The sequence below is a fragment of the Crinia signifera genome, chromosome 1, assembly GCF_055691185.1.
Source record: "Crinia signifera chromosome 1, ASM5569118v1, whole genome shotgun sequence".
Taxonomy (NCBI): domain Eukaryota; kingdom Metazoa; phylum Chordata; class Amphibia; order Anura; family Myobatrachidae; genus Crinia; species Crinia signifera.
Window position 1 is genome coordinate 391,513,682 of NC_139217.1, and position 26,112 is coordinate 391,539,793.

At 45.3% G+C, this 26,112-nt stretch overlaps 2 long non-coding RNA genes across 2 annotated transcripts in view; one reads left to right on the plus strand and one right to left on the minus strand.

The window, feature by feature from the left end:
• Positions 1-7,794, minus strand: part of LOC146031164 (uncharacterized) — a 28,633-nt gene extending 20,839 nt beyond the window's left edge. Inside the window, exon 1 of the long non-coding RNA XR_014456642.1 lies at positions 7,630-7,794. This is a non-coding gene — a long non-coding RNA (uncharacterized LOC146031164). The remainder of the gene's footprint in view (positions 1-7,629) is intronic.
• The window catches only part of LOC146031153 (uncharacterized), a 112,441-nt gene continuing 93,682 nt past the window's right edge, over positions 7,354-26,112 (plus strand). The window contains exons 1-3 of the long non-coding RNA XR_014456631.1: positions 7,354-7,917; positions 9,582-9,734; positions 18,691-18,813. This is a non-coding gene — a long non-coding RNA (uncharacterized LOC146031153). The remainder of the gene's footprint in view (positions 7,918-9,581; positions 9,735-18,690; positions 18,814-26,112) is intronic.

Sequence of the window (26,112 nt, forward strand, 5' to 3'; positions counted from 1 at the left end):
TCCTGTCTTATATACAGTTATACATTTTTGACTGTCTAGAATTCTGTGATGTTGCTATTGGTAGATTTTATTTTCATTATGAGGTGGCAAGTGATGAGTATATATGGGGAATGACAGAAATGTTTGGAGATATAGATGTGTGTTATGCTGGGATCAATGCCACAGGTGGAATGGGTCAGATAGTACCAACAGTCACCAGATGCCATTGTCTGTATAGTAGAAACACCTCATACCAACAACTAGCAAATTGTGTCATACAATAATATGATTTACTTCACTATTATTGATTGCAGTGGTACAGAATGTTCAGCATCATTAAGTTAACTTAATTGGACAACAACCACTTGACTTCATCCAGCAACTGCTACTACCCACTAGCTGCTCCCACTCCTGTTACGATAACATCCATCAAAATACATAAAAAGCATATCATAGCTGTCTCTGCACATAGGAATTTCTGCTTATTCATCCTTTACAATATAAATAAAAAGATAGATCAAAGTGGTGGATTATGAAGTTAAGAAGCAGTTCATCAGAGACATTGCTTTTCTGAAAACATTGGACTAATTGCCAGGTCACTGCCCCAAGTCTCTATCTGAAGGCTGTTCAGAGTCAATAAATGATGTGTGAATACAGTAAGCAGCGTGATTGCAGGGAGCGCATTTGGCAAGATCCATCTGATCCTACTTCTAACACTGTGGATTATTGCCATATTTCCTCTCATCTGTCAATGATATTATTGGGATATACAATTGCTACTGTAGTGCAGATATAAAGATCAGTGCTTATTTTACTGTATCTCTCTCTAAAATGGAACTAAATCAAAATGTATGTATATATATATATATATGGCGTGAAAATGTATTTGTTTGATAAACTGTGATTGCTGATATTTATTGATTGACCACAGATATCACAGGGAAGATTACCGGCAGGTTGGATTCTACTTACCATTTATCTAGCACATTCTAAAGAAGATACTTCCTAGAATCTGATTGGTTGCAGTGAACAACATATCCATTGCACCTTATACCCCTTGGCATCTACATTTTGTACTGGGTACTGTAGTTAAGAGATTTGGCATCTATATCGTATATCAGTCACTGGTATACTGGGCCTTATTCTAGTTCACTCTTTCTGTCAAAATCCTTCTTAGATGGACAAAACCATGTGCACTGCAGGTGGAGCAGATGTAACTTGTGCAGAGAGAGTTAGATTTGGGTTTGGTTTAACTTTAAAGTGAGATCTATACTGCAGTGTAAAAATAAAGCAGTCAGTATTTACCCTGCACAGAAACAAAATAACTCACCCAAATCTAATTCTCTCTGCACATTTTACATCTACCCCCTTACAGTGCACATGGTTTTGTCCATCTAAGAAGGATTTTGACAGAAAGGGTGAACTAGAATAAGGCCCACTGTATCATCCAACATAATGTTCACTGTATTCTAAGATGATCACATTAATGATCCCTGTAATAGAATATATCTATATCATACTGTGTATATATTATATAACAAGGTCACTGATGAGTTTGTTTGTTACAGTATGGCAATGGTAAACCTGTTCATTTACAACTCTTAATTCTGCAGGAGTATTTTCACTGACATGATAGATATCAGATACTACAGGACAATAACAGTGACATTTAAGCCGGTTGGACACAAAATAATTGCATAACTAGTTGCATGTTGTATCTTGATGGGCATAAGCACTAGCATATTTCTTTCACATAGGGGCCAGTTCAGATCAGGGGCGGGATGTATTAAAATACATTGCCGCCCTTCGCGCTGCCCCCGCCGCGATGCCGCCGCATATGTACTAACATATGCGGCTGGCATTGCGGTGCGGTGACGGAGGCCCCCGCGATACCTGGAATGTGGTGTGCGGGGGGGTCTCTGTCACCTCCCAGCCGGCTCCTGCATCCCTCACGCGGCGTCATGCCGGGGACAGCTAAGCAAGCTGTCCCCGGCGCCTCCTCCTCCGCCCTGCAGCCGGGAGGACGTCTGGCTGCGTCGATAGGGGGAGGAGAGGTTTACCTTCCAGGGTCCAGAAGGACCCTTCAGGAAGGTAAGCTAGAGGGGGGGTCAGCGAGGCAGCGTGATTGCGTCGGCGGCGAAAAGAAGCCCATAGGCTTCTATAGGGTATCGCCAACCAAAGGTGGCGATACCCTTCACTGCGGTATCATTTTTGATACATAGGAAAATGCGGTAAAACCGGGGTTTTACCGCATTTTCCATTTGATACATCTCGCCCCAGATGGTGGTGAATGTCCAGTGGGCAGTGAACAGGTAGACGCCACCCCGCTATAGTAAGATACCACCTTTCAAAGTAACCAAGCAGAGACTTTGCAACTGTGCGAAAATATCAAAATCCATGTGTATGATGCTCATCATCAAATTACCTTTTTACTGGTCACCACACATCGCAGGGCCAGGGTAGCCGGAGACTTCCTTGGCAGCTGTGATTAAATCAGCTTGCTGGAGGCCGGAGATGACGTCACACACCTTCCCCAACAGGCTTTGATGCGGCTGCATTTTCCCTGACACTTCCAGCATTTTTTCCATCATGACTAGCTTTTTACTTAGCACTCTTACTACACTGCCGGTTACCACCCACAGACGCTTACTTCCTGTCAATCACTGTGCAAACAGCTATCCAAGAAAAAAGTAGCAGGCTTTCATTGCAGTAGGGCATCCCATATACGGTACAAGTGCAGTGTATCAATAATCGTCCACTGTGTGAATTCGCAGCCATGCAATCAGGTCTGAATGACCCCTATAGTTTGTCATTAAGGTAAGCTAGCAGAATATTTAATGATACTGGCTGACAAATAATAATCAGTATGCATGTATAATACAGTGGCGCCCAAACTGTTTGCCCAGGCACCCTAAAGTGCCATGAGAGACCTGCAGGGGAGCCTCTGATGGGTGGTCAAGAACCAAAAACAAATGGCTGCCAATCATAAAATATGTGGACAATTAGAACCACAAATATGTCCACCACCACATAACTGAAGCTAATGGTAACAACAGGTAAGAACAATTGACATAACATAATTGGATATATTTTTTTGTATCAAACTTTTGGACTAGGTGTACCTTGTATAAATGCTCATACTCTAGGGCGCCTTGATTCAAGAAAGTTTTGGAACCACTGGTGTAGTGGTTAGCATTACTACCTCACAGGCATTGAGGCCAGGGGTTTGATTCCCACCATGGCGCTAACTGTGTGGAGTTCGGAATACTCCGGTTTCCTACCATACCAAACTATTAACTGGCTCCCAACAAGATGTAATCCTCGTGTCAGTGTACATGGGTAGACTAGATGGCCAAGTGGTCTTTATATGCCATCAATCTCTATGATTCGATAAATAATATTAATATCTTTGTTATTATTATCACTTATTTTCATTGCATGGCATTACTAAATTACACAAAACTTTCAAGAGAATATTGGACCTCTTACAACAATCTCTGTAACACTGAAACTCAAGCCTTGTACAGACTATGGAATAATAGCAGACAGCAATATTGTTACTGATTTCCCTTGAGCACCCCGGAGCTACAGAATGAACGATATAGTGCAGTAGTTCCCAAACCTGACTCCTCAAGTGACCCTAATAGTTTGCATTTTCCAACATTTGGTGATACACAGTGCATCGGCTGGGTGACTTGGACAATGTGAACTGTACTTGAGAAGTACTTGAGGACAGGATTGGGAACCACTGATATAGTGCATACATACTGACTGATTTCAAACAATAAAGATACAGATAAATAAAAAAAATTGTTTGCATTATAACTGCCCATCTTGTTTTATGAAAAATGTATCTTAATTATTCGTACACACTGAAGGATCTGCACCTAGTCATAAAAGTCGTAGGCAAAATTGGATCGCATGTTATGATGACAAAGGTGATCATAACATGCGATCTGGAGCGTGCATTGTACACACTGAACTATATGCACGATAATATAATTAATAATATCGTTATTGTACATAATGGCCCTTATTCTGATCGGTGCGGCCGGAGCCGATTATGCGGCCAGGACCGTGCGTGCGAAACCCCGCCTTCCATACGGATCGCCAACTCCGTCCGTATGCGGTAAGAAGCTGTCCGAACGGACCGCACGTGTATTTTTCACGGAATACGCCTCCTCCATCTAAGGGAACCTCCCCCATCATTCGATGGTCGCAGACCATCGAATGCAGGACCGAGTGCTCCACCAGCACCCGCAACCTCAGACCACACGGACATTTTTCCGTGCAAAAGCAGAGATCTGGGCAGGCAGCTGACATCCGGCGATGTCATATGTCCGCCCCCTACACGTGCGTCACGGCCGCATTACCATACGTACGCCCAGCGTTTTCATGGGAACTCCCATGAAACGCGGGGCGTATACATATGGTAATGAGCCCAAATAGCCCTTCACGCCCCTCTCCACCCCCTGTTCGGAGTGTTCACATATCATGCGGAATTTGGCCGTACGCCCCGCTCGCACATGCGCAGAGACGCCTCTGCACATGCGCAGACACAAAACATCGGCGGGCCGAACGCACGCGGATATATCCGCACCGATCAGAATAAGGGCCATTGTCTGCGTTTATTGCATAGTGGAGGTTATTTTGGTTGACATGCAGCACTGATTGCATTGCCGCCTGCACCCCTTCGCACAGTGAATTCGCCCGCACGGCTGGGAATGGATGTTTTGCATAAACTCATCCACATCATTTGAATGTGGTGGAGCGTACACGCAAAACTTAGCCACTCTCATGTATCTTAGCCTTGTGTGTGTCCTGTGGGAGGACAGGGCGGGCAGCTGACATCCGGTGATGTCAGCTGCCGCCCCCGGTACCCGCGTCATCGGGGCAATAGCATGAGAATGCTTATGAAACACTGGGCGCATCCACCGCGCAAAGCCCCCTCGCCCGCACTGTTGTGTGCGAGTGCCCGGCAAACATTGTGTTCCCCGTGGCCGATCACACACAGCACACGCACAGGCCCGGTGTGTACAGGGCTTTACAGTTTCAGTTCATTAGCTTGCAAATACCCAAGCACATACACACATACACACACGTCCATTTTATCAGATGCGATGGGTATACTGCAGCATAGGCATTAGGTAAGGGTAAGCACATATACAGTAGATGGTTATACTGTTACATAACACAATATTTTATATAACTGTCGGTGCGAAACAGAGACATAGAGGATATAATGACAATTTACACATAGGCTGAATAATAATGAGTTAAATACTGTACAGTATATCTGTATTGTTAAAAAAATTGTGTGCTGGATCATTAGAAATAATGTATTCTTATATGTCTCCTACGGTACATACTGTAGTTTTGTTATTGCAAAGGTAAACAATCAGTCATATGAGCAGAGCATCCAGGAGCATGGTCCCAGGATGGCACCAGTACAACGTCTAAGCATCTTTTTCCACATCATCAAACAGTGAAAAAGAAGGATGAGTTAGCGCGGCGCACTTCTCATTCCTCATTTGTCTGCTTGTTCCTGGGCTGCAGGAATCAATAGTGATTTATTGGCTCTTGTTCATCACCCAATTTTGTAGTTCCAGTCTAATGGTTTACACCTGAAAGTGTCTTTGTGATGTGTGTGACGAAACCCTCACAGTAAATAATGGTGTAACTGTGAAACAAGCATGAATTTAATGATGGAATAGATTATGTTTAGCTTAACTGAATATCTCAGACAAATCGCTTATTGATAGATCTCATTCCAGTCAGAAGTGAGAATGGTGCTTACTGGCCATCTGGTGTAGTCCTTACTAATTAGGAAATGTATGCTACTTAATGGCATGAAAATAACAAAACAGGTTAAGACTGATTTGGTCAAATGGATGTTGTTTATCTTCTGTCAGATCCCCAATCAGCTCCTTTCCAAAGTTATGGATTACTTTTTTAATCAATGTAACAGTCTGGGATTATAGAATCTGTATGCTCAATATAGTTCTCCATCGCACAAGGGATAATCTAATATCTACAGTCAATACTTTGTATTACAGCAGATTTTTGGACTGTAAATTTAGAAGGTTCTCATGGCTACTTCAGCAATGACTACGAAAGCATATAGGGGTAAATTTACTAAGATGGGTGTTCTATTGACGATGGGATGTTGCCCATAGCAACCAATCAGATTCTATCTATTATCATCTTTAAGCTGCTAAAGTAATAAAATGTAGACTCTTCTTGGTTGCTATGGGCAACATGCCATCTTCAATAGAACTCGCATCTTAGTAAATTTGCCCCTAAGAGTCAGCATCTCTGGTCCCCTTTGCTAGTTTCACAGAGTAATGATTATCAGCAATTGGAGTACAGATGGAGCACCTCTTAGCCGGGGGTCACCGGAATGCCCCCACTGGCGATCGCAGGCGGAGGTGAGCTCCATCTGACTGGGATGCGGGAGCATCTCACACGCGCGTCTGAGTTTTCGGACAGCGGGGGACGTGAACCCTGCCAGTCTCTGCTCCAGGGAGACGGGCGAAGTTAGTGGGGGTGCAGGGAGGCGGCAGGGACCAGCGGACAGCGACGGGGAGGCAGCGGGGACAGATGGGGACCTCTGTTGGACGGGGAACGTGCAATTGTCTCGTGCGTGCACGTCCCCTTCCGGCGGCTGGCGGGGGCTGGCGGTTGGCGATCCGACCACCAGACCCCCGCTGAATGAGAGCGGCTCTATCTGTATACATTAAATCACATCCTACCTTAGTGATGTCGCCAGCAGTGAGGTTTTATCTGCAATGTTATTGGCAGGCAATGTTTGGGGGAGGAAACAGGGAGAAGCGGCAAAAACACAGGAGTGTCACAGTTTTGAGGGTGTGTTTCACAGTGTGTTTTCATTGTGACTGTAATTCTGTATGCAGAAAACATGGTGCCTGCGTCAGTGACCATAGGACTACTCAGATAGTCCATAATCGAAGCATCTGTGACTGACGCTGTGTATGCAGATACTGATATTTGAGAGGGCACAGGGGCATCTCAATCCATTTTTAGGCAGCAGCAGCAGCAGCCTGAGCATATTTCCCCACAGTAGCTGCCTATGGGATCACAGCTACGAGTGCAGTAGCATACATCTCCGAAGCTGACCCATATTTACAGTACATATGCCACCAAACTCCGCAGGGGGGCGGAGAAGGGGGGGTGCCGCGCAGCTCCATTAGCAGGCTAATGAGGCCGTGATGGACATGCAAGGGGCAGGCAGCTGACATCACCGGATGTCAGCTACCCGCCCTGTCCTTGCACAGAGCGCCAGGGGCGGATTGGCCCACCGGGAAACCGGGTAACTTCCCGGTGGGCCGGCTCATTTAAGCTAGTGTGCGGCCGCTCAACCACCCTGGCTGGGCTGCGGACCGCACGAACCGCCATCTACGCGGTTAGCAGCCGCGGCCGCAGCACTGTGCCCATATTAAATATGGCCGCGGGAGGGCTGCTGGGCATGCGTGGCCACAAGCAGCTCCTCCCGCGGTACTTTATTTGGTGTGTCATAGCACTGCGCAGTCATAGGCGTGCGCACGATAGAAGCCTAATGCCCGACAGCTGCAGCCTGTGTGCGTGCTCACTGCGTTGCTGCAGCTGCTGCCATTGTCACACTTTCTAACTCACAGGCTGCAGGGGCTGACAGCGTGATCTCCTGTGTCCTCCTCGACTCCTCCCTGCTCAGCTGCAGCACTGTCACAAAATGCTGGAGCCGGAGGATAGTCGTTTGGCAGCAGCAGCACGGCCCTCCCCTCCCATCAGTGGGAGGGAACCAATTCTCCTGTCACTCCTTTGCAAGTTGTTTCCGGATATGAGAAAAGGGAAGTCACGTGATGGCTGCACAGAACACTGGAGGAGCCTGGCAGAAGTGACAAGGCAGCGGAGCAGCAGCACTGGCAGCCAGCCAAGTATCTGGTAAATACTGCTGGGGAGGAAAGGGGAAGAGTGTCACTGAGTAATGTGGGTGGAGGGGGGAAATGTCACAGAGTAATGTGGGGGAGGGGAAGTGTCACAGACTACAGTAATGTGGGGAAGGGGGAGGGTATCACAGAGTAATGTGGGGGAGGGGAAGTGTCACAGAGTAATGGATGGGAGGGGGGGAAGTGTCACAGAGTAATGTGGTTGAGGGAGAAAGTGTCACAGAGTAAGGTGGGGGAGGGGGGAGTGTCACAGAGTAATGTGGGGGAGTGTCACAGAGTAATGTTTGATGGGAGGGGGGGTGGTATATTATGTTCTCGGAGAGTGGCATATTAACAGTGTGTACTGTATGCTGGGTTTCCTTTTTAAAAACCCATTTGAGGGAGGAGAAAGAAAAGAGAAAATCATTTTTCCAGCGCTCCAGTCATCTGTTTATGGCTGCTGAACCTCTCCTGCATGATGAAAAAAGCTGGCCATAGAAGGTTAGAGAAGTGTGTGCGGGAGAGGGATGTAGGGTGGCGATGGTAGTGTGCGTGGCGTGCAGGATAGCGACTAAAGTGTAGTGTATGGGTAGAGCGGGTGCAGGGTAGCGGCTGTAGTGTGTGGGGAGGGGGATGCAGGATGTCGGCAATAGTGTAGTATGTGCAGTTATGCTTTAAAAGCAAAACTGCGACTGCTCTCGCTCTCGTATGCTGAGGGCTGCCCAGCACAGAGCAAGGCATGAAGGTCCCGCCCTGCAGAAATGTGATAACATCTTAGAAATGCTATGTGATCACATCTCTAAGGTAATGGTAATCCCCTGCCTGCAGAGCCTGACTGCGAAGGTACAGTGGTGTAACTAGTATGCCGCTTGGAGGAGCGAGCAGCAGCGGGGTCTGCATGGGTGCCAGGCGCCGACACCTGCCCAGTAATCGTTATCTGACAATCATGCTGCCATGCTCTCTCCTCCCATCACCTCACCCCCCTCTCTCCTATCTCATCACCCCTTGTCACCTCACCCTCTCCTCCCATCACCTCACCCCCTCTCTTCTCCCATCACATCACCCCCTCTTTTCTCCCATCACCTTGCCCCCTCTTTTTTTTTTGTCACCTCACCCCCTCTCTTCTCCTATCACCCTACCCCCTCTGACTTCACCCCCATCACCTCACCCTCCTCTCTCCTTCCATCACCTTACCCCCTCTATTCTCCCATCACATCACACCCTCTTTTCTTCCACCACCTTACCCTCTCTTCTCCTGTCACCTCACCCCCTCTGACTTCACCCCCATCACCTCACCCTACTCTCTCCTCCCATCACCTCACCCCCTCTCTCCTCCCATCACCTCACCCCCTCTCTCCCCCCATCACCTCACCCCCTCTCTCTGTCACTCCCCTCTCCGCCTCTTTTTCTCCCCACCTGTATTTTTCCTCTTTGTCACCCTCTCCTTGTCCCCATTTTTCTCTTCTGTCTCTCACCCGTGCGCTCTCTCTACCCCACCCATGTCTCTGTCACATTCTCTCCCCTGCTGTCTCCCTCCTACTCTATATTTATCTCCCTTTGCCCCCCTCTATTCTTTCTCTCTCCTCTGCTCTCTCTTCATCATGCCCCATTTCTTTCTCTTAACCCTCCCTCACTCACTCCTCCTCATTCTCACCTCTCTTTATCTCTTTTTTGCCCTAGTCTCTAATTATCCTACCCCACCTCTTTCCCTATGCTGGGAGCAGCAGAAGGCGCCCAAGAGGAGACCTGCCACTGCAGGAGAACCAGCGGCTGCCAGCACTGAAGAGGTGACCAGTCACTACAGGGGTAGGAACATGTGACTCGCAAGTGGAGGTGAGTACTCTTCTCTTCCCACCCTCATCACCACTTGTCACCTCATCCCAGTCAACTCACCCCCTCTCCTCCCATCACCTCACTTCCTTTCACCCCCCCCCCCCTCTCTCCTCTTCAACCCCTCTCTTCTTTATCCCCCCACCCAGTCTCTTTACTCTTTTTGGCTGTCTCCCTGCCCCCATTTCTCTCTCCTGTATTCTCTCTTTTCCCCACCTCCTGACTCTGTCACCCTCTCTTCTCTGCTGGCACTCCTCTTTTTCTATCCCCCTACTCTATATATCTCTCCCCCTGCCTCCTCTCTATTCTCTCTTTATCTCTCCCCTGCTCTCTTCCCCCAGATCCCTCTCTCCCACCCTGCTCCATCTGACCTTTCTCTTTATCTCTCTGCCTCTAGTCTCTCTCCTCTCTCTCTCTCTCCACACCTCTTTACCCATGCTTCCCCTCTCCCCCCCCCCCCCTCTCTACCTGGTGCTGTACCACCCTCTCTCTTACTCCGTCTGTAACCCCTTTCACCCCCTGACATACTGTACAACTTTACTTGTTCTCTTTTTTTCCCTGACACCCCCTCTCTCCCTCCCTTGCTCTTCTCACTTTCGCTCTCTGACACCCACTTTCTCACTCTGCCAGCACCAAAGTAAGGCTGTGTTACTGTTTTTTGTCTTGGTAAAGGCCATTCTTGCCCAAAACGAGCTGTGTGCATGCACTGGTGGTATGACTTCCAGCATATATATATATAATGTCTAAAATATGGGGAGGGGGCGCCAGAAACTTTTTTGCAGGGGGAGCAAAATTTCTAGTTACGCCACTGCGAAGGTCTGTGCAGGGACGGAATTTTCCGGATCGCTGCGGCTGTGTGTGATGTCAGGCAGATGTCTGAAAACGCTACTGACATCCTTGCATTGTCCAGACCATGCCCCCCTAACGCTGCCTTGCTGTCCTGTTGCCGTCCCCCCTGACAAACAAAATACAATTACATCCTTCTGACCTAAAAGTGATTTTCACACTTCAGCAATGTTAAGATGAATCAGTGTAGTGTGCTACTGTGGAACGTGCTGCCTACTAGTACACCTACTACATTGTGAGGGGAGGTAGAGAGATTCAGTGCAGCACATTAATTCCTCTCCTGGGGGTGAGGAGAGATACACAGTTATGTCTGTTACACTCTCCACTCTCCTCTTTATTTCCACTCTCCTTCTCTATCTCTCTCCCTCCGCCTCTCCCTCCACTCTCTCTCTCTCTCTCTCTCTCTCTCTCTCCACTCTACTTCTCTTTCTCTCCCTGTCTCTTTCTCTGGGGCCCATTTATTATTGTATTGCATATGAAATGCGATCTGGGCGGCATTTGCAATGCAATCTTTTTTGGACTAATATATCCTCCAGACCCAGGGACAGGGGCTCCGAAAGGATTGTGCTAACCCCCAGCTTACCGCATTGCCCCACCGGCAGTGTGGTCTGTAGCTCATAGGTTACCACCATCTCAGAATGGTGGTAGCCCAGGGACCCACTGCGATGCTGCTCGATGTTGATACAGTGTGTGGTATATTATGTAATGGGCAGTATGGTGTGTGGCATACTGTGTGATAGACAATTCAGTGTGTGGCATTACCGTGTGGCATAATGTGGTGGCGGGTATAGAGGGGTCAGTAATGTATTGGCGGGTATAGGGGGGTCAATGATTTAGTGGCAGATATAGGGGGGTCAGTAATGTAGTGGCGGGTATAGAGGGGTCAGTAATGTAGTGGTGGGTATAGAGGGGTCAGTAGTGTTTTGGCGGGTATAGAGGGGTCAATAATGTAGTGGTGGGTATAGAGGGGTCAATAATGTAGTGGTGGGTATAGGGGGGGTCAGTAATGTAGTGGTGGGTATGGGGGGGGCAGTAATGTAGTGGCGGTTATAGAAGGGTCAGTAATGTAGCGGTGGGTATAGAGGGGTTAGTAGTGTAGAGATGGGTATAGAGAGGTCAGTAATGTAGTGGTGGGTATAGAGGGGTCGTAATGTAGTGGTAAAACCAGCCCTACAGGGTTTTTTTATGACACCAATTTTTCTATTGCAGAGTACCAGGGCCTATTGCTTTTGATTCTGGCAACCCTGGTATAAAGTCGCATATGCAACTGCATCAAAAAATACAAGGAAGGCTGCAACTGCATGCAGCGCTGAGTCAGTTTCTATTAGTCGTGATCCGCCCCCTCTTGACAAACTCCACCCCCAGCAGACCCCGCCCCCAGGGCTGCTTCCATAAATTTCCCGGGCTGGTTTTACATCCCAATCCGCCCCTGCAGAGCGCCCGCAGTTTAGAGTGACTATATAGGTCTGTCTGAAACGCGTGCGCGGGATAAATCATTTGATGGTTGGCGACCATCAAATGATTTCTCCCCGCCTGCGAATGGATGATTATGTAAATCATCCATTCGCAGCTGTGCTGTACTACGTGCAAGGGGGGAGCAGCTGGCACTGTGGGCGGAGGGCAGCGTCTGATGGACTCGCAAGGCTGTGAATTTCGCAGCCTCGTGAGTCAGTCAGAATAAGGTCCTATGTGTACGGGGCTTAAGCCCTGTGAGACTCTGCTAGCCATAAGTCATACATATATCAAATCAAATTCATCAGCACAGTCTCCTCGTGCACCATAGCCGCACTGCATTGCAACCAAGACACATTTTTTAGTAAAAAAAGACGCCCAACACTAGTTTTTTAGCTAGATGTATATGAGCATAGGCTGCACAGCACATTTTATTAGGGGGGTGCTCCACCTATTGGGTGCGTCTAACACCACCAATCAGGCGTCATCATCTATTGGCTCTCACTACAATATAAAACGTCACTCAGCCACACCATAATCTCCGGCCTATTTCAGTTTTATTCTTCTAATTACTTTGTGTAACAGTTCATGCGAATAAAGTCAAAAACATGTATGGATGATGTAGGTATGTAGTGATATGACAATGGTCTAGTACAATTAACAATGCAAAACACACATATAGGCCCTTATTCAGATCTGATTGCAGTACAAATCATACTTGCTTACTTCAAATTCACCTCTCCGGCAGAAGCCCGGAGAGGCAACACGTCAGGGGATTGGGAGCAAGGCTGACATCACTTGGTCCTGCCCCCATGCCGGAAAACTCAGTGATTCACGGACCGTGGAGAGGGGCGGGGCTTAAATGCAGCAAAATGCAGCGATCGCGTCATTTCAGCCCCGCCCCTCTCCTCGGACCTGCGATTTCCAGTAATTAAACCAGCGGACATGGGGGGAGCGGGGGCTATTACCATAAAGCGGGAGACTTGCCTACCTTCCCAGGGGGTCGGGAGGCAGACCCTATTTCCGGGAGGCTCCCAGCCATTCCGGGAGGGTAGGCAAGCCTGGTACAAATTTGTTCTCCAAATGGGCAAAACCATGTGCACTGCAGGTGGGGCAGATGTAATACATATAGAGAGAGTTTTGTGTGAGTTATTTTGTTTCTGTGCAGGGTAAATACTGGATGCATTATTTTTACACTGCAATTTAGATTTCAGTTTCTACACAACCCACCCAAATGTAACTCTCTCTACACGTTACATCTGCCCCACCTGCAGTGCACATGGTTTTGCCGTTTTGAGAACTAATTCGTACTGCGATCAGATCTGAATAAGGGTCATAATTGATTGATGGGCACTTCCTTTTATAGAATACAGTTCTAAAAAGCAAAAGTCTTTGGTAAAAAGTATTGCTGGTATTGCTAGCAGCAAGGAGGTGTTCATAAGGATACGAACAGCATTAGGATGTGCCTGTGCACCCCTAACACTCAATGTGTGCACACCTATGTATATGATGATGCATCTTTTTCAGACATACAGTAGTAGCCTGATTTTTGAAAAATCATAATTAAATGAAGATGTTAGTGCCAGCATGCCATTCTGCCCAGTGCTATAGAAGGAGGATTTTGTACATTGTGCAGGACCTGCCCATAAAAATGTAATGTCATGGCTTCCTGCCAGGGGGACAGCAAGCTGCTGCCACTAGGAAGTATAGCACTGTCCTAAGGACACTCCAGACATCGGTACATGCTGCCAGATGTGTGCCAGGAACATCCATTCCAGGCACCCTGCATGCCAAATGCTTGTGCCATAGGGCAGCAGTGATAGCACCTCCAAGGGCCCTGCATGCTGGGCAATGGTACTGCTCTCACACCCCTATTTATAGCCCTGGTTTTGCAAGGTAGAAAGGGGAAAGCAGCTGTTGAAGGTAAAAACCATGTACGGTTAGGCACCCAGATTCTGGCCCCTGATTCTAGACTTAGGCATTAGGTCAAAAATGTCGGCCATAAAATTGAGTGAAATTTGCTATTGAGAAATTGTGCCCATATGCAGAGATTGAGATGCATTCAGATTGGCATCAGTAGCATATGTACAAATACCATGGACATGCCAAAGACATGCCCCACTTGCACCATGTATCCAGTTGATAGATCTACAGTGTCTAGATAATAGATAGACTAGTTAGTAGGTCGACAGCAGACGGTTGACAGGGTCAAAAGGTCAAAATGCAGAAGGTCAAGATTCAAAAGGTTGACATGATTTTTTCACAATGTTTTACTTTTTTTTTGGTCTATTTAATGCTTCACCATCCATGTCAGCAAAGAGGAAGAATATAATAGTGTGCTGAATATAATAGTGTAGTGAGGCACCGTGCCCAAAGCATGGGAAGTGAAGTGAGCCATGTGAGGGTAAGCGTTACACTAATTGATGGTCCATGTCAACAGGTGTAAACATTGACACAAAATATTTGAAAAACTCATGTTAACCTTTTCAATGTTGACCTTTTGATTGTCGACCTTTTGACCCCATCAACCTATTGCATGTCAACATACTATCAACCCTTGCACCCATGTTTTTTCTCTTTGCTCTAAGCAAATCCTTCTAAAGCTAGTAGATGTAGTTTCACCTGCTGCCAACAGATGGCAGAGCACAGACAGACACTAGACAAATATATATATATATATATATATATATATACATATATATATATATATATATATAGTCCCAGCGTGGGTGCTGCACTCCAAAAAAGTACTTCTGTTAATCCATATAAAACGAAGTTTTTATTAGCAACGTTTCGATGTCAGCGCGACATCGTCATCAGGCTTCAACAAAATACAATACAAACAAACATACCTTTATAGCAGACACCCAGGTGAATTACCAGACAGTGAGCGCTGGAGACCAGCCCCTCAGCGCAGGCAGATGACGTCAGCAGCGCGAGGAGGGTCATCCAGCAATTTTGCACCCATCACCAGGACAACAGATGTAAACAAATGGACGCGACCAGGTCCTGTCAGGAACGTGTACATACACACTGCAAAACAGGAGAATACATATCAATATATAGCATTGAATCTATGCAACATAAAGCAGAGCGCTATACTAAAGTACAAGGCAATATGTGGGGAGAAATACTGGCTAAAAAGTAAGTATACATGTAAATAGGAAATACATATGTAACATATATAGCATATACACCATAGAGCAGCAAGCTATATCAGGTCGACAGCAATAATATATTGATACAAAACTAGATCATAATAGGGCAGAAATGCCTGTATGTTCATTAAGCCCGTAAGGTGCAACAGTGCCTAATTTAATAATCCACCGAGCTTCGCAGCGGAGGAGCGCGGCTTTGCGGTCTCCACCCCGTATGGACGGGGGGACATGATCTATCATCCGATATTTCATGGTCGTTAAGTTATGTTTAAAATGGGCAAAGTGGCGCGCCACAGGTTGCTCGCTGGTACCAGATATAAGAGCTTTTTTTATGGCTGACCTGTGGGCGGCCATTCGCTCCTTAAATGTACGCTCAGTTTTCCCTATATATGACAGGCCACACGGGCACAATATTTGATATACAGTATACTGTGAATTACATGATAGGGTGTGTCTGATGTACATCAATTTTCCAGTGCGAGGGTGGTTGTAAGAGGGGCCAGGTATCATAAATTGGCATGTAGTGCAACTGCATCGAACGCCTCCCAGATTCCGAGAAGCTCTACCTATTTTACAGGGGACAGCATCGGATTTGACTAAGATATCTCTAAGAATGCGGGAGCACTTGTAGCTAGGTAGCAGTTTGCCATTGTTGATGCCAATTTCGGTATCAGTTTGAATCATAGGCCAGTAGGAGTTGGCAATGCTTTTGACTTGTGGGCTGAGTTCATTGTAGGTCGTAACCCACGGCATAGTGGAAGCAGTCAGGGGGTTAGGGGTTTTGGGAACTAGCAATAGATCTCGGTCAAGGGCCATAACTCTAGTTTTAGTGGCTAGCAGTTCCGTCAACGGATAGCCTCTGGCTGAAAAACGTTCCACCATCTGGTCAAGGTGGATAGATACCTGGCTAGGGTCGGAGACTATACGTCTGACCCGAAGCATTTGGGAGTATGGTAGGCTGCGAATAGTGGATTTAGGATGACAACTAGAATATTCAAGTGCATTATTGCGGTCGGTGGGCTTACTGTAAAGACAAGTGGATAAACAACCATTTTGTAAATTAATAGAAACATCAAGAAAATGAAGAAAATGAATTACTGAAGGGCTCCAAGAATAAGTAAATTTGATTTTTTGGAATTCTGAACCCCAGGTTTTATGTAACTACATTGATACTCATAATTCAAGCACCAATCCCATCAAATTTACTTATTCTTGGAGCCCTTCAGTAATTCATTTTCTTGATGTTTCTATTAATTTACAAAATGGTTGTTTATCCACTTGTCTTTACAGTAAGCCCACCGACCGCAATAATGCACTTGAATATTCTAGTTGTCATCCTAAATCCACTATTCGCAGCCTACCATACTCCCAAATGCTTCGGGTCAGACGTATAGTCTCCGACCCTAGCCAGGTATCTATCCACCTTGACCAGATGGTGGAACGTTTTTCAGCCAGAGGCTATCCGTTGACGGAACTGCTAGCCACTAAAACTAGAGTTATGGCCCTTGACCGAGATCTATTGCTATTTCCCAAAACCCCTAACCCCCTGACTGCTTCCACTATGCCGTGGGTTACGACCTACAATGAACTCAGCCCACAAGTCAAAAGCATTGCCAACTCCTACTGGCCTATGATTCAAACTGATACCGAAATTGGCATCAACAATGGCAAACTGCTACCTAGCTACAAGTGCTCCCGCATTCTTAGAGATATCTTAGTCAAATCCGATGCTGTCCCCTGTAAAATAGGTAGAGCTTCTCGGAATCTGGGAGGCGTTCGATGCAGTTGCACTACATGCCAATTTATGATACCTGGCCCCTCTTACAACCACCCTCGCACTGGAAAATTGATGTACATCAGACACACCCTATCATGTAATTCACAGTATACTGTATATCAAATATTGTGCCCGTGTGGCCTGTCATATATAGGGAAAACTGAGCGTACATTTAAGGAGCGAATGGCCGCCCACAGGTCAGCCATAAAAAAAGCTCTTATATCTGGTACCAGCGAGCAACCTGTGGCGCGCCACTTTGCCCATTTTAAACATAACTTAACGACCATGAAATATCGGATGATAGATCATGTCCCCCCGTCCATACGGGGTGGAGACCGCAAAGCCGCGCTCCTCCGCTGCGAAGCTCGGTGGATTATTAAATTAGGCACTGTTGCACCTTACGGGCTTAATGAACATACAGGCATTTCTGCCCTATTATGATCTAGTTTTGTATCAATATATATTATTGCTGTCGACCTGATATAGCTTGCTGCTCTATGGTGTATATGCTATATATGTTACATATGTATTTCCTATTTACATGTATACTTACTTTTTAGCCAGTATTTCTCCCCACATATTGCCTTGTACTTTAGTATAGCGCTCTGCTTTATGTTGCATAGATTCAATGCTATATATTGATATGTATTCTCCTGTTTTGCAGTGTGTATGTACACGTTCCTGACAGGACCTGGTCGCGTCCATTTGTTTACATCTGTTGTCCTGGTGATGGGTGCACAATTGCTGGATGACCCTCCTCGCGCTGCTGACGTCATCTGCCTGCGCTGAGGGGCTGGTCTCCAGCGCTCACTGTCTGGTAATTCACCTGGGTGTCTGCTATAAAGGTATGTTTGTTTGTATTGTATTTTGTTGAAGCCTGATGACGATGTCGCGCTGACATCGAAACGTTGCTAATAAAAACTTCGTTTTATATGGATTAACAGAAGTACTTTTTTGGAGTGCAGCACCCACGCTGGGACTATACATACATTTGTTTGGTGCGAGCACCCAGACAGCAATCGACTAAGGAGGTAGTGCCTGGCTACCCTGGGACTATATATATATATATATATATATATATATATATATATATATATATATATATATAGGGTTAATAGGATGAGAGATTCTGAAAGTGAAAGATTTGGTAAGAAATATCCATTTTTTTTAAAAGCGGCAATCATTTACACTGCAAAAATCAAACTGGTTTTGCAGTGTACATGATTGCCGCCTTAAAAAAAAATGGAGATTTCTTAACAAATCTCTCACTTTGTGAATCTCTCATCCTATTAAATGTCCCCCTTGAAGTTTTAAAACAATTTCACTTTCTTACTGTTCCAAAAACATTTTTAAGAGGCAACTTGTGTGGCATGATCCAGATGATTATACAATAAATAGGTTTATGTAGAACAGAAGATGCATATATTCAGTATTGTTGTTAGTAAATACGTTGATTGTAGTGTGAAATGAAGAACCTTTAATGACCATAAATAACTAAGCACATTACAGTGCTCTATAAAAATGCCCATTATTTGCACTTCATTCAAATGCCCTTGGTTATAAATGGAAGTTCAGTCCATGCTGGCATATTTACATTTTGCAGACTAGGAAATATTAAATGGTAAATGGATAAGTATTTTGTTGAACTGAATCCATTCTTATCTACATTGTATCTGTATGGCTCTAAGTAGCACAGTTATTGGGATTAATCTTTTTCTCCTCTCAGCTGGATAAAAAATGAAGTCCAAAGGAATGTTCATTACCTTTACGGCATGTGTTGACTGCACTGATTCGTCATCTGCCAAAGTATGTACACTGGCTTCTGTCTCATAGAGAGACCTCTGCAACTGTAAGTAATTGATCAAATTAGCTTTCATTTAATCCTACACTGCTCTTGTAACCAATGAAGCTTGTTATCCTTCTTGAAAAGCAGTTTATTTAAACAATAAGCATGACATAATGAAAACCACCCTTAAACACAAATGAGGATGGCTAAGACCTGGTTTCATGGTAGCATTGGATGTTTTCTCACCTCATTACTAAGATAAACGCAAAAATGCTCCCACACTGTGTACAAGAATATTACACTTCATAGTAAATGTATTGTTCTATGCTTTATTCTATCTGATTTTGCATTTGCATTACACCAATGTCATTAAACATAGAATTGGAAGGCAGATAAGAACCATTTGGCCCCTTTTTTATCCTTATTTCTTTGTAAATTTCCATTTTGGCCCCTTTTTTATCCTTATTTCTTTGTAAGGATATTCATATGCCTATCCCAAGCATGTTTAAATTGTTCTACTGTATTAGCCTCTACCACCTCTGATGGGAGGCTATTCCACTTATCCACTACCCTTTCTGTGAAGTAATTTTTTCTAACATTTCCCCTCCAGTTTCAGTGCATGTCCTTGTGTTCTATTACTTCTTTTCCTTTGAAGAAAATTTCACTCCTGCACTATGTTAAAACCCTTGACATTATTGTATAGTACTTTCTATTTAGGCTCCCTCATGCACTGTTTTGTATACTACTTCGAGATATAAATGTCAAGGGTGACATTCTATGGGATGAGAATTTTTCGCACTTTCAAAATCGCCCATTATCACACTTTTTTAATATTGCATTTTTGCCGCGCATTCGCATATTTAATGAGGTGCGAATTCTGGAATGAAATGTGCGATTAGGTGCGATAATGTGCGAATTTTAGGCATGAAAATGTGCGAATTTTAGGCATGAAAATGTTCGAATTTAAGGAAATGTGCGATTTTTTGTTCATCAAAAAAAAAAAAATGGCGTGGGGTCCCCCCTCCTGAGCATAACCAGCCCCGGGCTCATTGAGCCAGGGCTGGTTCCAAAAATACAGGGGACAAAAAGCATAGGGGTCCCCCGTATTTCTGAAACCAGCCCCGGACTCTTGGACCGGTCCTGGTTCCAAAAATACGGGGGACAAAAAATCTGGGGGTCCCCCGTATTTTGAAACCAGCACCGGGCTCCAACAGCACTCGGTGTCATGCCACAGCCGGGGGACACTTTTTATATAAGGTCCCCCGGCCGAAACATGAGCACCGTGGCTGGTCAGCCTTGGACGGGGTACCTGGAGGAGTGGGGACCCCCCCATAAAGGGGTCCCCCCCAGGCTTCACCCGTCCAGGGCTGAAGCCCGGGGCTGTCACCGGCGTCCGTGGCCAGTGGACGCCGGCCTGATAGTGTTAAATCTTCCATAAATAACATTGCTTGATACAGAAGAACTACAAGTGCCAGCAGACCTCCCCCGCATGCTGGGACTTGGAGAACCACAAGTACCAGCATGCGGGGCATTAATGGGCCCGCTGGGACTTGTAGTCCACCTGTAAAAAGAATGTTTAAAAAAAACACACACACAGAGAAGTAAAACTTTATTGCACACACACACACCTCACTTTTACACCCACATACTCACCGATCCAGGATCCAGCGCTGGTCTCCCTTCTGCTGCAGAGCCGGCTACCCCCGCACTGACAGCGGGGACAACCGGCTCTCTCCGATTCCGCTAACAGCCTCTGTAGCGCTGTCCCAGCGCTACAGAGGCTGAGAGCGTTTTTGGCTTATGCGTCTCCATGGAGACGCATAGCTCAGCCAATCAGGGCTGAGCTATGCGTCTCCATGGAGACGCATCGGCCAATCACGCTCTCAGCCTCTGTAGCGCTGGGACAGCGCGACAGAAGCTGTTAGCTGCATCGGAGGAAGCCGGTTCAGCCCGCTGTCAGTGCGGGCTGTCCGGCTCTGCAGCAGAGAGACCAGCGCTGGATCCTGGATCGGTATGTATAGCGGTGTAAAAGTGAGGTGTGTGTGTGTAATAAAGTTTGACTGCTCTGTGTGTGTGTTTTTTTTAACATTCTTTTTACAGGTGGACTACAAGTCCCAGCGGGCCCATTAATGCCCCGCATGCTGGGACTTGTGGTTCTCCAAGTCCCAGCATGCGGGGGAGGTCTGCTGGCACTTGTAGTTCTTCTGTATCAAGCAATGTTATGTATGGAAGATTTAACACTATCAGGCCGGCGTCCACTGGCCACGGACGCCGGTGACAGCCCCGGGCTTCAGCACTGGACGGGTGAAGCCTGGGGGGGGGGGGCCCTTTATTGGGGGGGTCTCCACTCCTCCAGGTACCCCGTCCAAGGCTGACCAGCCACGGTGCTCATGTTTCGGCCGGGGGACCTTATATAAAAAGTGTCCCCCGGCTGTGGCATGACACTGAGTGCTGTTGGAGCCCGGTGCTGGTTTCAAAATACGGGGGACCCCCAGATTTTTTGTCCCCCGTATTTTTGGAACCAGGACTGGTCCAAGAGTCCGGGGCTGGTTTCAGAAATACAGGGGACCCCTATGCTTTTTGTCCCCCGTATTTTTGGAACCAGCCCTGGCTCAATGAGCCCGGGGCTGGTTATGCTCAGGAGGGGGGACCCCACGCAATTTTTTTTGTCAAAAAACACTTTTCCACATTTTTTAACACAGGGCCATGCACAGATCTCTATGATCTGTGCAGGGTTCTGGCCAAATCGCATATCAGAACCTGGTCTGATTTTTTTGAGATTTTTAGACACATTTTTCAAATTCGCATCTCATTAAATATGCGAATTGTATACTTTTCAATGTGAAAACATCTGGATGCGAGTTCTGGCGAAAACTAAAAATCGCACTTCTAAAAAGTGCGATTTCGCGGCAAAACCGCACTTTTTGCCGATTTTCGCATCTCATTAAATATGCGAATTCGGGAAAAAGTGCGAAAACGGCCGTTTTTGCGATAAAATTCGCCAAAGTCAGATTATCTCATCCCATAGAATGTCACCCCAAGTGTCATTATAATGTTGTCTCTGCGCTTTATTATGAAATTATCAGAAGAAAATGTGGAAGCATTTGCAACAATGACCATATCAGTTAATATATTCCATATATTCCACATATTCCATCATCAAATGAAGATACATATGGTGCCTACGGTAAGCATCTTTTTTTTTCAAATGCATCTTAGTTGCTACTAGAGATTTGCGGGCCCACTGGAACTTCTGGGTCAATGAAGAGTTGTCAACACATCCGAAGAAATATGTGAAGAAATTATAACAATGTGTTAAATGAATGGCCTTAACAATCTGAGTGTGTGTATACACAACAATAGGGAGAAGGGTCTTCAAAGGCGTACCCGTACTCACGCTCAAGAAAGAGAATTGTGCTCATAAAGGTTTCTTTAGCATCTCTAGGGAATTTCACCACAAGTGAATTTTCGATATTGGATGCGTACGGTACTCACAATTAGATATTGCTGGTACAGACGCATCTAGGTATCTTTTTAACCCCTTCCTGACAGAGCCAGTTTTTGCGTTCCTGACAGAGCCCTTTTTTTCAAATCTGACATGTCTCACTTAAGTGGGGATAACTTTTTTTTGCTTTTACTTATCCCAGTGATTTTGAGATTGTTTTTTCGTGACACATTGTACTTCAAATTAGTGGTAAATTTGGGTCGATACAGTCTGTGTTTTTTTGTGAAAAATACCAAAATATCGTGAAAAAATGGAAAATTTAGCGATTTGCAAAATGTTAAATTTTCTGCTTGTGAGACAAATAATCTTACCACTCAAAATAGTGAATAACTAACATAGACCATATGTCTACTTTATGTTGACATCATTATTTCAACTTCCTTTTAATTTTTTGGGACACTAGGAGGCTTACAATATGAATAGCAAATTCTCAAATTTTCAAGAAAATTTCAAACACTGATTTTTTTAGGGACCAGTTCAGTTCTGATGTGACTTTGAGGGACTTGTATGTGAGACACCCCCATAAATGATGCCATTTCAAAAACTGCACCCCTCACAGTATTCAAAACAGCATTTTGGAAGTTTGTTAACCCTTTAGGTGTTTCACAGGAATTAAAACAAAGTGTAGGTGAAATTTCAAAATTTCTTTTTTTTTGCTGATTTGCAATTTTAATACATTTTTCTAAGGAACACAGTACATTTTACTAGAGAAATGTGACTGAAAATTGATTCCCCCAATTCTTTTGTTTTCATAAATATCCTATATGTGGCCCTAGTGTGCACGGTGACCAAACCACAGGCTTCATAATAGAAGGAGCACCTACTTGATTTTGGAGCCTCCTTTTTATGAGATTATTTTTTAGGCACCATGTAGGTTTCTAGGCACCATAAGATGCTAAAAGTTAGGAACCCCCCCACAAGTGACCCCATTTTGCAAACTACACCCCTCAGGGAATTCATCTAGGGGTATAGTGTACATTTCAAACCCCCAGGGGTTTCACCAATTGTGGTACAACTGGGCAGTGAAAATGAAAAATTATTTTTTTTACACAAAAATACAGTTCTGGCTCCAAATTTGTCATTTTCAGAAGGTATGAAGGAGACAAAGCACCCCAAAATCTGTGCCCCAATTTCTCCCGAGTACGGCAATGCCTCACATGTGACCAAAAAATACCAGTTGGGTGCATGGCAGGACTCAGAAGGGAAGGAGTGATTTTTGGATTTTGCAGCTCAGATTCTGGTGGAATTTTGGTGGGTGCTATGTCGCATTAGCAAGACCCCCAAAGCACCAATACAGTGGAACCCCCCCACAAGTCACCCCATTTTGAAAACTACACCCCTCAGGGAATTCATCTAGGGGTATAGTGTACATTTCAAACCCCCAGGGGTTTCACCAATTTTGATACAAGTGGGCAGTGAAAATGAAAAATTACATTTTTTTACACAAAAATGCAGTTCTGGCTCAAAATTTTTCATTTTCAGAAGGTATGAAGGAGAAAAAGCACCCCAAAATCTGTGCCCCAATTTCTCCCGAGTACGGCAATGCCTCACATGTGACCAAAAAATACCAGTTGGGTGCATGGCAGGACTCAGAAGGGAAGGAGTGATTTTTGGATTTTGCAGCACAGATTCTGGTGGAATGAATGGTGGGTGCTATGTTGCACCAATACAGTGGAACCCCCCCACAAGTCACCCCATTTTGCAAAGTACACCCCTCAGGGAATTCATCTAGGGGTATAGTGTACATTTCAAACCCCCAGGGGTTTCACCAATTTTGATACAAGTGGGCAGTGAAAATGGAAAATTACATTTTTTTACACAAAAATGCAGTTCTGGCTCAAAATTTTTCATTTTCAGAAGGTATGAAGGAGAAAAAGCACCCCAAAATATGTGCCCCAATTTCTCCCGAGTACGGAAATGCCTCACATGTGACCAAAAAATACCAGTTGGGTGCATGGCAGGACTCAGAACGGAAGGAGTGATTTTTGGATTTTGCGGCTCAGATTCTGGTGGAATTTTGGTGGGTGCTATGTCGCATTAGCAAGACCCCCCAAGCACCAATACAGTGGAACCCCCCCACAAGTCACCCCATTTTGAAAACTACACCCCTCAGGGAATTCATCTAGGGGTATAGTGTACATTTCAAACCCCCAGGGGTTTCACCAATTTTGATACAAGTGGGCAGTGAAAATGAAAAATTACATTTTTTACACAAAAATGCAGTTCTGGCTCGAAATTTTTCATTTTCAGAAGGTATGAAGGAGAAAAAGCACCCCAAAATCTGTGCCCCAATTTCTCCCGAGTACGGCAATGCCTCACATGTGACCAAAAAATACCAGTTGGGTGCATGGCAGGACTCAGAACGGAAGGAGTGATTTTTGGATTTTGCAGCTCAGATTCTGGTGGAATTTTGGTGGGTGCTATGTCGCATTAGCAAGACCCCCCAAGCACCAATACAGTGGAACCCCCCCACAAGTCACCCCATTTTGAAAACTACACCCCTCAGGGAATTCATCTAGGGGTATAGTGTACATTTCAAACCCCCAGGGGTTTCACCAATTTTGATACAAGTGGGCAGTGAAAATGAAAAATTACATTTTTTTACACAAAAATGCAGTTCTGGCTCAAAATTTTTCATTTTCAGAAGGTATGAAGGAGAAAAAGCACCCCAAAATCTGTGCCCCAATTTCTCCCGAGTACGGCAATGCCTCACATGTGACCAAAAAATACCAGTTGGGTGCATGGCAGGACTCAGAACGGAAGGAGTGATTTTTGGATTTTGCAGCACAGATTTTGGTGGAATGAATGGTGGGTGCTATGTTGCACCAATACAGTGGAACCCCCCCACAAGTCACCCCATTTTGCAAAGTACACCCCTCAGGGAATTCATCTAGGGGTATAGTGTACATTTCAAACCCCCAGGGGTTTCACCAATTTTGATACAAGTGGGCAGTGAAAATGAAAAATTACATTTTTTTACACAAAAATGCAGTTCTGGCTCAAAATTTTTCATTTTCAGAAGGTATGAAGGAGACAAAGCACCCCAAAATCTGTGCCCCAATTTCTCCCGAGTACGGCAATGCCTCACATGTGACCAAAAAATACCATTTGGGTGCATGGCAGGACTCAGAAGGGAAGGAGTGATTTTTGGATTTTGCAGCTCAGATTCTGGTGGAATTTTGGTGGGTGCTATGTCGCATTAGCAAGACCCCCCAAGCACCAATACAGTGGAACCCCCCCACAAGTGACCCCATTTTGCAAACTACACCCCTCAGGGAATTCATCTAGGGGTATAGTGTACATTTCAAACCCCCAGGGGTTTCACCAATTTTGATACAAGTGGGCAGTGAACATGAAAAATTACATTTTTTACACAAAAATGCAGTTCTGGCTCCAAATTTGTCATTTTCAGAAGGTATGAAGGAGAAAAAGCACCCCAAAATCTGTGCCCCAATTTCTCCCGAGTACGGCAATGCCTCACATGTGACCAAAAAATACCAGTTGGGTGCATGGCAGGACTCAAAAGGGAAGGAGTGATTTTTGGATTTTGCAGCTCAGATTCTGGTGGAATTTTGGTGGGTGCTATGTCGCATTAGCAAGACCCCCCAAGCACCAATACAGTGGAACCCCCCCACAAGTGACCCCATTTTGCAAACTACACCCCTCAGGGAATTCATCTAGGGGTATAGTGTACATTTAAAACCCCCAGGGGTTTCACCAATTTTGATACAAGTGGGCAGTGAACATGAAAAATTACATTTTTTACACAAAAATGCAGTTCTGGCTCAAAATTTTTCATTTTCAGAAGGTATGAAGGAGAAAAAGCACCCCAAAATCTGTGCCCCAATTTCTCCCGA